Source organism: Schistocerca cancellata, chromosome 7 (assembly GCF_023864275.1).
Source record: "Schistocerca cancellata isolate TAMUIC-IGC-003103 chromosome 7, iqSchCanc2.1, whole genome shotgun sequence".
Classification (NCBI taxonomy): Eukaryota; Metazoa; Arthropoda; class Insecta; order Orthoptera; family Acrididae; genus Schistocerca; species Schistocerca cancellata.
The window spans coordinates 565,890,706-565,906,740 of record NC_064632.1 but is presented as its reverse complement, the minus strand read 5'-3'; the positions used below and the strand labels follow the sequence as shown (position 1 = coordinate 565,906,740).

General features: G+C 46.2%; 1 protein-coding gene and 1 pseudogene across 1 annotated transcript in view; one reads left to right on the top strand and one right to left on the bottom strand.

The window, feature by feature from the left end:
* The first annotated feature begins 411 nt into the window (after positions 1 to 411).
* LOC126092120 (uncharacterized) overlaps positions 412 to 16,035 on the top strand; it is an 837,738-nt gene continuing 822,114 nt past the window's right edge. The window contains exon 1 of the mRNA XM_049907561.1: positions 412 to 608. The gene's annotated coding sequence lies outside the window, so the exon portion shown is untranslated. The remainder of the gene's footprint in view (positions 609 to 16,035) is intronic.
* Positions 3,761 to 3,878, bottom strand: LOC126093749 (5S ribosomal RNA; annotated as a pseudogene).

Here is a 16,035-nt window from a genome sequence, read left to right as displayed (position 1 = left end):
CAGCGACGACTCCAGTCGTGTTGCGGCCGTGTCGCCGTCGGCCAGGGTGGGAAAAGAGGAGGGGGCAGCGTCGCAGTCGCAGCCAACTGTCGCGTCTTGCACAACGTAACTTAAGGGAACACTTGGCGGCGTGCCTGCGCCGACGTCTCTGATTCGTTGCTGAGTCTGACGGCGACTCTTTACTTGTGGTGCCGTCGCGTTCTACCAACTTTTGCACGAGACCTCGTTCTGTGGCCGACGAGACGCGTTCTTACTTCCCTCATTACTTTGAAATATCTTCCCATTCCCCTTTGTTAGTGCCCTCCTGCAGGAGCACTTCCCTCTGGCGGTAGGTGTTCCCCCTCAGTAGCAGTGTTTTCCTCCCGTTCGCACAGTGAGGCCGCTGTGGTGGTGTTGCAGGGGTGGCGTGCCTGAAGGACGTGCGCCTGCGCGTGGAGCCGGCGGCCGTGCAGCGCGGCAAGCCCGCCTCGCTGCTCTGCGAGTACGACCTGGAGGGCGCGCCGCTCTACTCCGTCAAGTGGTACCGCGGACAGCTCGAGTTCTACCGCTACTCGCCCAGCGAGACGCCCGTCTGCAAGATCTTCCCCTTTCCCGGCATCGACGTCGACGTGAGTCTTCAGCACACATACGCACTATCACCTTTTTACTTTCTACACTACTGGCCATTAAAAATGCTACACCAAGAAGAAATGCAGATGATAAGCGGGTATTCATTGGACAAATATATTGTACTAGAACTGACATGTGATTACATTTTCACGCAATTTGGGTGCATACATCCTGAGAAATCTGTACTCGGAACAACCACCTCTGGCCGTAATAACGGCCTTGATACGCCTCGGCATTGGGTCAAACAGAGCTTGGATGGCGTGTACAGGAACAGGTGCCCATGCATCTTCAACACGATACCACAGTTCATCAACAGTAGAGACTAGCGTATTATGACCAGCCAGTTGCTCGGCCACCATTGACCAGACGTTTTCAATTGGTGAAAGATCTGGAGAATGTGCTGGCCACGGCAGCAGTCGAAAATTTTCTGTATCCAGAAAGGCCCGTACAGGACCTGCTACATGCGGTCGTGCATTATCCCACTGAAATGTAGCGTTTCGCAGGGATCAAATGAAGGGTAGAGCCACGGGTGGTAATACATCTGAAATGTAACGTCCACTGTTCAAAGTGACGTCAATGCGAACAAGAGGTGACCGAGACGTATAACCAGTGTCACCCCATACCATCACGCCGAGTGAGACGCCAGTATGGCGATGACGAATACACGCTTCACCGCGATGTCACCAAACACGGATGCAGCCGCCATGATGCTATAAACAGAACCTGGATTCATCCAAATAAAAGGCCTTTTTGCAATTCGTGCACCCAGGTTCGTCGTTGAGTACATCACCGTGGGCGCTCCTGTCTGTGAAGCAGCGTCAAGAGTAACCGCAGCCGTGGGCTCCGAGCTGATAGTCCATGATGCTGCAAACGTCGTCCAACCGTTCGTGCAGATGGTTCTTGTCTTGCAAACGTCCCCACATGTTGACTCAGGATCGAGACGTGGCTGCACGATCCGTTACAGCCTTGCGGATAAGATGCCTGTCATCTCGACTGCTAGTGATACGAGGCCGTTGGGATCCAGCACGGCGTTTCGTATTACCCTCCTGAACCCACCGATTCCTCATTCTGCCAACCGTCATTGGATCTCGACCAACGTGAGCAGCAATATCGCGATACGATAAAACGCAATCGCGACAGGTTACAATCCGACCTTTGTCAAAGTCGGAAACATGATGGTACGCATTTCTCCTTCTGAAACGAGCTATCACAACAACGTTACACCACTGTCGCCAGCCTTGTGTGAATGCTCTGTAATGCTAACCATTTGTATATCACGGCATCTTCTTCCTGTCGGTTAAATTTCGCGCCCGTATTACGTCATTTTCGTGTTGTAGCAATTTTCATGTCCAGTAGTGTAGTTTTGGCTACCAGTCTCTCCAGATGACTAGAATACAGCGTAGACATTAATAAAACCGACAAACTGCAGAGACGGACTTCTGACAGGAAATGAAGGAAATGGAAGAACAAAAGGTTGTATCAACGTGTGTCAGGAAGTGGCGCTGACGAATGGAAGTTCCTCTGACTACGTGCCGTGAGTTTCTTGTCATTTGCAGGCTGTGTGATTGGCGCAGCGTTAGCAGCAGAACGATCCGGTATTCATGTCTGGAATAAAAATTTAAACTCCTCCGGAACAGGCCATGAAGGTGTCGACCGGCCGCTTCGTCATCCTCAGTGCATAGTCGTCACTGGATGCGGATGTTGTTGTGTTGTTGTGGTCTTCAGTCCTGAGACTGGTTTGATGCAGCTCTCCATGCTACTCTATCCTGTGCAAGCTTCGTCATCTCCCAGTACCTACTGCAACCTACATCCTTCTGAATCTGCTTAGTGTATTCATCTCTTGGTCTCCCCCTACGATTTTTACCCTCCACGCTGCCCTCCGATTCTAAATTGGTGATCCCTTGATGCCTCAGAACATGTCCTACCAACCGATCCCTTCTTCTGGTCAAGTTGTGCCACAAACTTCTCTTCTCCCCAATCCTATTCAATACTTCCTCATTAGTTATGTGATCTACCCATCTAATCTTCAGCATTCTTCTGTAGCACCACATTTCGAAAGCTTCTATTCTCTAATTGTCCAAACTATTTACCGTCCATGTTTCACTTCCATACATGGCTACACTCCATACAAATACTTTCAGAAACGACTTCCTGACACTTAAATCTATACTCGATGTTAACAAATTTCTCTTCTTCAGAAACACTTTTCTTGCCATTGCCAGTCTACATTTTATATCCTCTCTACTTCGACCATCATCAGTTATTTTGCTCCCCAAATAGCAAAACTCCTTTACTACTTTAAGTGTCTCATTTCCTAATCTAATACCCTCAACATCACCCGACTTAATTCGACTACATTCCATTATCCTCGTTTTGCTTTTGTTGATGTTCATCTTATATCTTCCCTTCAAGACACCATCCATTCCATTCAACTGCTCTTCCAAGTCCTTTGCTGTCTCTGAAAAAATTACAATGTCATCGGCGAACCTCAAAGTTTTTATTTCTTCTCCATGGATTTTAATACCTACCCCGAATTTTTCTTTTGTTTCCTTTACTGCTTGCTCAATATACAGATTGAATAACATCGGGGAGAGGCAACAACCCTGTCTCACTCCCTTCCCAACCACTGCTTCCCTTTCATGTCCATCGACTCTTATAACTGCCATCTGGTTTCTGTACAAATTGTAAATAGCCATTCGCTCCCTGTATTTTACCCCTGCCACCTTTAGAATTTGAAAGAGAGTATTCCAGTCAACATTGTCAAAAGCTTTCTCTAAGTCTACAAATGCTAGAAACGTAGGTTTGCCTTTCCTTAATCTTTCTTCTAAGATAAGTCGTAAGGTCAGTATTGCCTCACGTGTTCCAGTATTTCTACGGAATCCGAACTGATCTTCCCCGAGGTCGGCTTCTACTAGTTTTTCCATTCGTCTGTAAAGAATTCGTGTTAGTATTTGCAGCTGTGGCTTATTAAACTGATTGTTCGGTAATTTTCACATTTGTCAACACCTGCTTTCTTTGGGATTGGGATATGGAGGTGCATATGGTATGCACACCGCTCTCCCGGCCGTCTATCAGTTTCCGAGACCGGAGCCCCTACTTCTCAATCAAGTAGCTCCTCAGTTTGCCTCACAAGAGCTGAGTGCTCCCCGCTTGCCAACAGCGCTCGGAAGACCGGGTGCTCACCCATCCAAGTGCTATCCCAGCCCTACAGCGCTTAACTTCGGTGATCTGGCGGGAACCGGTGTTACCATTGCGGTAAGGCCGTTGCCATGTCTAGAATATGACTTGATATTTTTATAAAATATAGGAAATCCGATACATCGAAATCAAGAACACACATTAATGACCTTCGATATATCAAAAAATGTTTCGATGTGTCGCCGGAAAGAATATCGACGTAGTGGGCTACAAAAATATCGGCAGGAGATTGTAAATAAACTTACGGTTTTAGAGCTGTATATTTCAGTATTTATTTTTTTTTAGGTACTCTGTACACGAACAAGTCAGGAGTCTGATTAGCCCACGCAGAGCATGAATAGAGACGATGCACGTTCACGCTTGGTGATAACCACTTTGTTAACAGTGGTAACTACTTGCAAGTGGCACAACAAAATGTGTCCCACTGTTCCGTCCTTCTACTTTGACACCCATAGGATTTTTCCGGAACACTTCTTCTCCACTTCTCTGTTTTTTCACTTCTGCAAACGTCAGCGACGTACCTGTTGTAGCGTCAAAATTTGGTGCTGAAGTTAAACGGTGGAGTTTTTGTTGGTATCGCCGAGCGCCTATTACATCAGCATTTCCCCTCACACGTGTCCGCCCACTTCGAAGACCAGTCTTGTCATTTAAATACTTGTTCATCGTTTTAACAACGGTTTTTGAAGCGATGTGAGGTAATAGATTTTTTTTCCTTATGCGGCTGGAGCGCTATTTGTTCACATTGGAAATCTTGTTATTCCATTCACATCGTCATCAACTAGTGGAATCGGCCTTCTTTTTGCGCCACCTGCTCGTGCTTAACAAAATGAAAGAGAAAGACTGGACGTGATGAAAGCTCGTAAATTAGTAAGACTCCAACACACAAATTGAAAGTGAAATTATGTTCTACTGCAGTTTCGAAAGAACAATTTCAAATACTTACCGAAAATCGCAAAAAAGAAAAAGAAAATAAAAATAACGGTGCTCGCCACAGCCATTTCGATATCGATATATCGGTGGAAATATATCGTCGTACGCCGTTATTCTCTGGAAAATACATCGATATATCGATACTTTACAAACAGCACTAGTCGAGAACAAACCGAGATAGCGTTTGTCTACGGCCAAGAAGATGGAAACGGTCGAGAGGCAGAACTAAATCCTCGAAAGTCGGTGTACGCGCAGTCCATCGCCTCCAAGCACGTTGTCTGTCTGAAAGATCCCTTAATCACACAAAAGCCCAAAAAGGGCTCGAAATGTTGTGTGATGTGGTTGCTGTGTGGGGGATACTTGTTTTAGTACAGCTGAGCTGCCTCTTGACCGTTTCCGTATGAAAACCCCCTCCCGGCTTGTTCGCGACATAAATAACGGACCACTGTGCTGCTTACAGTAAGCGGTGTCAATCATACTGCGTGCAGCACACTAGGAACACACGGAACGTGGGCAGAGGACCTTTCGTTCCTCAGCACCATCTACTGTGGCCACGATGCATTTCTAAGCATGTGTTCATAGACCCCTTTTTGTTCTCCATTCCCAGTCAGGAATCCGTCTCAGCAGTTTGTCGGTTTCATTAATGTTCACCCTGAAGGAATAATTGACATCCGACTCTCTAAACAAAGATTTCATTTAGTTTTGTATCATGTAGCATCGTGAGATATAGAATATATCAGAAGCTAAGCGGAGTTTTAAACTTGGCGCTTAAGAAAGCGTTCATGCAGGAGAATTATATAAACATAGAGTTGTTTGACAATCACAACGCCACGCTCTCCGCCTCGCCTATCGCATCCGTCTCCCCTCCCCATGCAGATCCTCTACGATCTCATCCCCTTCCCCCACCTTCTCCTTTTCCTTGAAAGGATATGTATCCTCTACACCTCCCGTAAACTCGATCCTCCTCACCCGCTCGTCTCCCCGATCCTCTCCCACCCCCGCCCGCTCCCGCGCCTGTATTCCCACGTCCCACCCGGTCTCCATCTCTCCACCCTCCTTACCCTCTCCCGAGGTGGCTTCCGCCAGCTCCCCCTCCCTGATGATGTCCTCCTCCCTTCCATTTACCCCTCCTATCAACTTTGATCCTCCCCCCACTTCCTGTTTCCTTTCCTTTAGGCACCCCCCCTCCCTTCTCTTTTGTTTTCCTTTTTTTCCCCGTCCCCCTTCCTCCGCCCCTCTTCCCCCGGGCTTCCCCTCCCCCTTCCTCCCTCCCCCACTCTCCCCTACCCTTGGCATCTCTGCTCTCCCCTCTCCCACGCCCCTTCCTCCTCCTCCTCTCTTGGCAGGTCCCCGGACTCGCACACGCTCAGTGAACATTTGCGCGCCGGTTATCATCGCCATCAGTGTCTCATGTGTGTGCCTTCGTCTGTGTTTAGTGTTCTTTCGTCGTCACGCCTCCACTGTTCACGTGTGCCGTCGCAGTCGTCCGTGTTATGTGCGCCGTGTCAACAAGTGTTAGTGTTTTTTTCGTCCAGCGTGAACGGCTTCATGTTTATTGTTTTTGTATCTACATTTTTGCCCGCCGTTTTTATTGTATTGTTTGTGTCACCTCTATGTCATATTATTGTACCACTTAAGGCTGAAGAGTGGCGTAATATGCTGCTGACAGCCCGCCTTGTATGAGGTGCTTAAAATTACAATAAAGAAAAAAAAATGACAATCACATCCTTGGCAGGTCCCACCTGGTAGTTTTATTCTTCGTCATGTGGGCTACATGTGGGTTTTAAGTGTGTTGTTCTGGAATGTTTTTAGTAGTGTGGCCGACTTTTAATCTGTGCGTGTCCATTCAGTGTCTTCTCTGTGTTTTAAGAATCGCCAACTGTGTTTTTCAGCTTTCTGGTGACTGTTTTAACTGTCACCCATGAACGTCTCCATACCAGTTTGCCTCCATTTTCTCCCTTTACTCTGTTTTATGTTCCCCTCTTTTATCGCCTTATGTATGTAACATTTTATTCTTATTTTAGTTGTCCCGTCACTCGGCCGTAGACCGGCGGATTGTGCCGCTGACAGCCCTCCCCTGCCCATATGGGGCAGGAGGATGAAATCACAATAAAGAAAAAAGAAAGACAGTCACACAGACTCTCGTCAGGACGACATAGCCATAACCACCGCTGGTGTCGAGAAACAACTGATAGAGTAGGAAGCAAATAAGTCCTGATGGAATTCCAATTTGGTTTTAGCATTGGCCCTATACTTAGCTTCATTTATCGCGAATCTCTCGCCGTGGGGAAAGACCTCAGCCACTCAGAGAAAGCGCAGGTGACTTCTACATATGAGAAATAGAAAAAAACGGACCCGCAAAATTACAGAGAATATCCGTAACATCGGTTTGAATCAGGATCCTTGAACATATTCTCAGTCTCAATATAATTACTTTCATTGAGGCGGAAAGCTTCTGTCCGCAGCTCGTGGTCGTGCGGTAGCGTTCTCGCTTCCCGCTCCCGGGTTCCCGGGTTCGATTCCCGGCGGGGTCAGGGATTTTCTCTGTCTCGTGATGACTGGGTGTTGTGTGATGTCCTTAGGTTAGTTAGGTTTAAGTAGTTCTAAGTTCTAGGGGACTGATGACCATAGATGTTAAATCCCATAGTGCTCAGAGCCATTTGAACCATTTGGAAAGCTTCTGTCCACATATCAGAACGGCTTCAGAAAGCACCGCTGGCTTGAATCTCAGCTGGCCTTGTTCTCACATGAGATCCTGCGGACCATGGATGAAGGACAACAGGTGGATACCAGGTTTCTGGATTTCCGTAAAGCATTTGACACGGTGCCACTCTTCCGACTCTTAACGAAGGTTTGAGCATACGGAGTAGTTTTACAGCTATGAGAATTACTCGAGGATTTCTTAAATTACAGAACCCATTATGTTGTCCTCGACGGCGAGTGTTCATCAGAAATGAGAGTATCGTCAGGACAGCACCAGACGAGTGTGAAAGGACAGCTGGTATATTCTGTACACATAAATGACCTGGCAGACAGCGTAAACAGCAGTCTGCCGCATTTTGCTGATCTTGCTGTGGAGTGTAGGAAGGTGACGTCGTACAGTGACTGTAGGAGGATACGAGATGCCTTAGACAAAATTTCTAGTTGATGTTATGAATAGCACTAACTCTAAATGTAGAAAAGTGTAGGTTAATGGAGACGAGTGGGAAAAACAAACCCATAATGTTCGACTACAGCAGAAGTAGTGCGCTGCTTGACGTTGTCACATCGGTTAAGTACCTATATGGAACCATGCAATGGAATGAGCACGTAAGGTTTGTAGTAGGGAAGGCGAGTGGCCGGCTCCGGCTTATTGGCAGAAATTTAGGAAATAGTGGGTCATCTGTGAAGGAGAGCGCGTATAGGACTGTAGCGCGACACACTGTTAAGTACTGTTAGGGACTTTGGGATCCACACCAGGTTGGATTAAAGGAAGACATCGAACCAATGCAGAGGCGGGTTGCTGGATTTGTTGCCGGTGGGCTCGAACAACACGTAAGTATTATGAAGACACTTCGGGAACTCAAATGGGATCCACTGGAGAGAAGGCGGCGTGCTCTTTTCCAGGAGAACTACTGAAAAAAATTTAGCGAACTGTCATTTGAGGCTAGCTTAAGAACGATTCTATTGTCGTCAACGCATATTTTGCTTAAGAACAATGAACATTCGAGAGATTAGGACTCGTAGGGAATTAAATAGATAGTCATTTTTCCCTCGCTGTGCCTGCGAGTGGAACAGGAAAGGACATAACTAGTAGTTGGGCAGTGTACCATCCGCCACGCACCACAGTGTGGCTTGCGGATTATGGCATCACATAGCACAGATCTGATACTCTTACAACATGCGCTTCTATTGAAACCACACAAATACGAGTTCACTCCTAAAGGGTGGCGTGGCGTCGTACTGAAACTGGAGAAATCTTAGTTGCTTTACACACAATGAGTCATAAGTGAAGTATAATAATTCGTGCACTACTTGCTGCGACGAACAATAATCTGAACACACTTTCACACTTGGAAATTTTGTTCACAAAATGAAAAGTACTACCGTTTAATGAGACAGTGAACAAGCACAAGATTAGGACACGTTACTCCTCCACGGATGCATTGAAGACACACAAAAATCCAGATTTCTATCAGCCCCCAATGTTATGAAATGGAAAAAGCTGATTTAGTCATACCTGCTATTATATAAGAGAATATGGAGAGTGTAATGTATTGTGCCACATGAAGATGGAGCAATAAATGAAAAGCGCGGCTTATGTTTTAATGTTGTGTGGCTAGAGCCTCCCGTCAGGTAGAACGGTCGCCTGGTGCAAGTCTTTAGAATTGACGCAACTTTGGCGACTTGCGCTTCGATGGGGATGACATGATGATGATGATCTCTTAATGATAAACGCTGTTTACAGCGCAGGAAATTAGTGTTGTCTTTTTGCTCTTTCGGTCTAGCCGATGCAGGTGTACAGGCTCAAAAATTTGCTATACATTTCAAGATTTCATGTTAAAAACAGTTTTTTTTGTACAGTGCAGTTGAACCATTGTACACCTGAAATTAAAAGTGTGTTTAAATAGGAGCTACATTCCCTTTGTTCTATCAGCCACCGCATAAAGCAGCGCAAGTGTTACCGACACGTTGTGGCCGAGCGGTATTAGGCTCTTCGGTCCGCAGACGCACGCTTGCTATGGTCGCAGGTTTGAATCCTGCCTCGGGCATGGATGTGTGTGATGTCCTTAGGTTACTTGCGTTTAAGTAGTTATATGTCTAGAGGACTGATGACCTTAGAATTTAAGTACCATAGTGCTTAGAGCGATTTGAACCATTATGTTACCGGCAACAAAGAGGCGTAGGCAACGTGTACATATCACATAGCGTCAGCAGTAGTGCCTAGTCCATTGTCCGAGGTGTATTCAAGTTCTAAGGCCTCCGATGTTTTTTCTCCGGACTGGAAAGAGACAGAAACATGCGCATTGTTTTGAAATGAGGCCGCTTTCATTGTCAATAGGTCCCAGAGATGGCAGCTCCGTACGGCAGATGGAATTTTACCGCCAGCGGCGAGAATGAGAACTGTTTTAAATACTTAAAATGCGACGTTCTCCTTACTTGAACAGCGTTCAATCATTAGTTTTCTATATTTGCGTGGTGTGAAACCAATTTAAATTCATCGACAGCAGAAGGAGACATGTGGTGATGGAGTTATGGATGTGTCGAAAGTGCGTTCGTGCATGCGACAGTTTAATGAAGGCAGAACATCGTGTGACAACAAACCGAAACAACCTCGGGCTCGCACAGGTCGGTCTCACGACATGATCGAGAAAGTGGAGAGAATTGTTTTGGGGGACCGCCGAATGACTGTTGAACAGATCGCCTCCAGAGTTGGCATTTCTGTGGGTTCTGTGCACACAAGTCTGCATGACGACCTGAAAATGCGAAAAGTGTAATCCAGGTGGGTGCCACGAATGCTGACGGACGACCACATGGCTGCCCGTGTGGCATGTTTCCAAGCAATGTTGACGCGCAACGACAGCATGAATGGGACTTTTTTTTCGTCGGTTGTGACAATCGATGAGACGTGGATGCCATTTTTCAATCCAGAAACAAATGGCCAGTCAGCTCAATGGGAGCACACAAATTCAACGCCACCAAAAAAATTTCGGGTAACCGCCAGTGCTGAAAAAATGATGGTGTTCATTTTCTGGGACAGCGAGGGCATAATCCTTACCCATTGCGTTCCAAAGGGCACTACGGTAACAGGTGCATCCCACGAAAATGTTTTGAAGAACAAATTCCTTCCTGCACTGCAACAAAAACTTCCGGGGAGGGCTGCGCGTGTGCTGTTTCTCCAAGACAACGCACCCGCACATCGAGCTAACGTTACGCAACAGTTTCTTCGTGATAAGAACTTTGAAGTGATTCCTCATGCTCCCTACTCACCTGACCTGGGTCCTAGTGACTTTTGGCTTTTTCCAACAATGAAAGACACTCTCCGTGGCCGCACATTCACCAGCCGTGCTGCTATTGCCTCAGCGATTTTCCAGTGGCCAAAACAGACTCCTAAAGGAGCCTTCGAGGCTGCCATGGAATCATGGCGTCAGCGTTGTGAAAAATGTGTACGTCTGCAGGGCGATTAAGTCGAGAAGTAACGCCGGTTTCATCGATTTCGGGTGAGTAGTTAATTAGAAAGAAAATCGGAGGCCTTAGTCCTTGAATGCACCTCGTATGGTAATCATGTCATTTCCCTACAGCAATGTGTTTTCAGTCTCGGGCAGTATCTTTCCAGTCGTTCTTATGCACGTTTTGTAGACGGATTTCTTGAGAAATATACATATGCTGGATTGATAGACAATTCAACAGTAACGGCATTAATCATCCTTTTCCGGGAATGCGGATCAGTTAGAGACGAAGAGGGCGGGAAATGGGTCTGGCTGACGCGAGGGACACGCTCGTAGTGTGTTGGAATTGCAGATGTCGCAAAACGTAAAGCATGTAGCGTACTGCCCACTGTTCCGTTATTTTGTTGACATCCAAGGAATCACATATCAGCGCAGTGTTTTATTCATTGATAATTCGTGGTTTCATCGTAGAGGATACGCGAATAAACAAAATAGATGAATTTTATCATCCGAGAATCTACATGTGTTTCTTGAAAATATGTTGCACGTCAGGAAACCGGAATGTGGTGTTCCGTATTGCGGTCGTCGTATATTACAATTACAATGAAATCATTGCACAGTTTATTTCGCTTCTTCAGGCAGATGATTGTCATTGTTGGATGCAGCAGGACGGGACCACAAACTACTGATGTAATGAGACTGATCATTTCTTAAGCGAATCTAACCGTGATCGAATCATCTGTAAAGAATTATGGCCCCAACGTTTTCCCGAATTATTACCTCTAGTGTTTCCTTCTTGCCTCAGAAGAAAATCTACAAAAATTAGCCACACACACCGGCCCAAAAGAAGATAGACATATCAACAGTATTAACACCGGCGTCCATGTGCTTCACAAGTGATCTCATGTGTGATAAACTGAACAGGGTGACCATTTTGAGTGTATGTTGTAAATAATGTGTGTCCTGTTATGAAACATGTACTTGACTGCATTCTGATGCGTGTGACTTTTCCATCACCATGTAGCTCAGTGTGTGACACTATTGACTGGTCTGAACACCCCGTACACAGTGGCAGCTGGTGCATGCCATGCATTGTGCATTGTGTACAGCCGTGTATGGAGTGTGAACATCATGTCCTAAGGAAGCCGCTGTGTTTTTTTGAGACGTCAGCCTTCTGACTGGTTTGATGCGGCCCACCACGAATTCCTTTCCTGTGCCAATCTCTTCGTCTCAGAGTAGTACTTAAAACTTACGTCCTCAGTTATTTGCTGGATCTATTCCAAGCTCTGTCTTCCTCTGGAGCTTTTGGCCTCTAAAGCTCCTTCTGGTACACTCGAAGTCATTCTCTAATGTCTTAACAAATGCCCTATCGTCCTGTCCTTTCTCCTTACCAGAGTTTCCCATATATTCCTTTCCTCACCGATTGTGTGCAGAACCTTCTCATTCATTACCTTATCAGCCCACCTCATTATCAACATTCGTCTGTGACATCGCTTGTCAAACCCTTCTATCCTCTTCTGACCCGGTTTTCCCACAGCCTATGTGTCACTACCATACAATGCTATGCTCCAAACACACATTCTCAGAAATTTATTCCTCAAATTTGATACTAGTGCGATTCTCTTGGTCGGGAATACCATTTTTTCCAGTGCTAGTCTGCTTTTGATGTCCTCCTTCCTCCGTCTGTCATTGGTTGAAAAATTGTTCAAATGGCTCTGAGCACTATGCGACTCAACATCTTAGGTCATAAGTCCCCTAGAACTTAGAACTACTTAAACCTAACCAACCTAAGGACATCACACACACCCATGCCCGAGGCAGGATTTGAACCTGCGACCGTAGCAGTCCCGCGGTTCCGGACTGCAGCGCCAGATCCGCTAGACCACCGCGGCCGGCTGTCGTTGGTTATTTCATCCCTTAACTTGATCTACTTCGTGTCCATCAATCCTGACGTTAAGTTTCTCCCTGTTCTCATTTCTGCTACTTCTCATTACTTTTGTGTTTCTTCGATACTGTCAATCCATATTCTGCACTGATTAGACAGCAGAAACCACTTGCACTGCGCAATATTCTTCTGAGTCAGTCAGTTACAGAGTAAAAGAATATAGCGTGTCATATTTGAACCTCATTAAGAGAATGTTAATTTTTTTCCACTGTTCGCATTACTTTCCATTCAATAGTACACAGCCAGATTGTATGAATAATTACTGTCATCAACGAACGCATGTCTGTCGTCGAAAATGTATATTTTGTGGCAATAGATATTTTCATTCCTTAAAAAAGTACCCAAGTCCAAGTCGTCTCCTACTCCCCGATGTCATGATGAACTATGGCCCTCCATACACTAAAGGATGTTGTTTTGGTCATTATTTATTCCAGCACCACACGTACTTTCTTAGGTTCTTTCAATTCCTCTGCGTTTTGGAGCTACATTTCTTCCGATCGTTAATGCTTTTTTTTATAGTCTTCTGCTCTCACGATATGCCCAAAGTAACTTTTTCCATTTTAATTTCTCCAAGATTGTTTCTTTTTCCTCTTCCTGTCCATGAAGTCATGAGGATCCTTCTAAAAAAACTCACATTTAAAATTAATCAATTTTCTTCCGATCCACTTTTTTCGACCTCAAGTGTACAACAGTATGGGACAGATGAGAGTTTCAGACATTTGTATTTTGGTCAGTACTGATAATTTCCTTCCCTTTTTCATCTTGGTTAATTTACACTCCTGGAAATTGAAATAAAAACACCGTGAATTCGTTGTCCCAGGAAGGGGAAACTTTATTGACACATTCCTGGGGTCAGATACACCACATGATCACACTGACAGAACCACAGGCACATAGACACAGGCAACAGAGCATGCACAATGTCGGCACTAGTACAGTGTATATCCACCTTTCGCAGCAATGCAGGCTGCTATTCTCCCATGGAGACGATCGTAGAGATGCTGGATGTAGTCCTGTGGAACGGCTTACTATGCCATTTCCACCTGGCGCCTCAGTTGGACCAGCGTTCGTGCTGGACGTGCAGATCGCGTGAGACGACGCTTCATCCAGTCCCAAACATGCTCAATGGGGGACAGATCCGGAGATCTTGCTGGCCAGGGTAGTTGACTTACACCTTCTAGAGCACGTTGGGTGGCACGGGATACTTGCGGACGTGCATTGTCCTGTTGGAACAGCAAGTTCCCTTGCCGGTCTAGGAATTGTAGAACGATGGGTTCGATGACGGTTTGGATGTACCGTGCACTATTCAGTGTCCCCTCGACGATCACCAGTGGTGTACGGCCAGTGTAGGAGATCGCTCCCCACACCATGATGCCGGGTGTTGGCCCTGTGTGCCTCGGTCGTATGCAGTCCTGATTGTGGCGCTCACCTGCACGGCGCCAAACACGCATACGACCATCATTGGCACCAAGGCAGAAGCGACTCTCATCGCTGAAGACGACACGTCTCCATTCGTCCCTCCATTCACGGCTGTCGCGACACCACTGGAGGCGGGCTGCACGATGTTGGGGCGTGAGCGGAAGACGGCCTAACGGTGTGCGGGACCGTAGCCCAGCTTCATGGAGACGGTTGCGAATGGTCCTCGCCGATACCCCAGGAGCAACAGTGTCCCTAATTTGCTGGGAAGTGGCGGTGCGGTCCCCTACGGCACTGCGTAGGATCCTACGGTCTTGGCGTGCATCCGTGCGTCGCTGCGGTCCGGTCCCAGGTCGACGGGCACGTGCACCTTCCGCCGACCACTGGCGACAACATCGATGTACTGTGGAGACCTCACGCCCCACGTGTTGAGCAATTCGGCGGTACGTCCACCCGGCCACCCGCATGCCCACTATACGCCCTCGCTCAAAGTCCGTCAACTGCACATACGGTTCACGTCCACGCTGTCGCGGCATGCTCCCAGTGTTAAAGACTGCGATGGAGCTCCGTATGCCAAGGCAAACTGGCTGACACTGACGGCGGCGGTGCACAAATGCTGCGCAGCTAGCGCCATTCGACGGCCAACACCGCGGTTCCTGGTGTGTCCGCTGTGCCGTGCGTGTGATCATTGCTTATACAGCCCTCTCGCAGTGTCCGGAGCAAGTATGGTGGGTCTGACACACCGGTGTCAATGTGTTCTTTTTTCCATTTCCAGGAGTGTAATTACAGTGCATTTTCCCAATGGGACCGTCCTTCTTATTTCCTCACGGCTGGAGCTGTTTTTTGCTACCGTAGATTCTAAAAGCTTATATTTATTGACGTGCTCTAAGATTTCTCCGTAATTCACTACGTTTGTCTTCATTACTAATTCCAGATTATTTCCTTCAAATTAAGACCTAAGCCAGCATTTCCACTTTCTTTTCGTACTACTATACGTGTTGTATCAACTCCATATCCTAACTTGTTGCTCCCAGATATTAATTTTTTACCGTAAATTATGTTTTACCTGCAGTTCAACATACAAATTTTATCTCTGTTTGACTCACGCCACGACGTGAGTTTCGGCATATTCTTCTTGTTTCTTTTTCTTTTTGTTGATTCTTCGCTTTTGTGTAGACTCGTACATAGTGCTCTGATATTGTCTTAAATATTTTTTGTAAACTGAAAATTCGACCCGCAGTTCTTCTCAGAAAATTGAATTTTCACTTTTCGTTGCTTCTGGAGCATATAATAATTCGGTAAATCCTCTGAACACATCGAAAAATCTACATTTAATGTTAAGTATTTTAAACATAGCTGCACAACAGCAACGGTTCCACGTAATAAAATTATAAACAGCCGACCAGTTGCAATGGATAAAGAATTCTTTACCTAGGTTTCAACAAATTTAAATTTGTCTTCTTCAGAAGGTGGCAATTTTACATTAGTATGGACTAATGTACCATCGCCGTTTTTACAAATGTCGACATAGATCCATTTGTCAAAATTAAAATATATCCCTAGAAATAGGGTTAGTCATGTAAATATAAATTAGTACACGGTAGTGGAAGGTTTGGTGGTGGTGCAGGTGATGGTGATCGTCCATTACTGCAAAAAATGGTTTTGCTGGTGCTGAAGAGTGTTGCCGTGACTGTGAAAGAAACAACATGTGATAGCTCGAGTGACAGTTCCCTTGGTTCAGAGGTAGATGATGTGGATGCTGACATGGCTGCCATTGAACGAAGTATT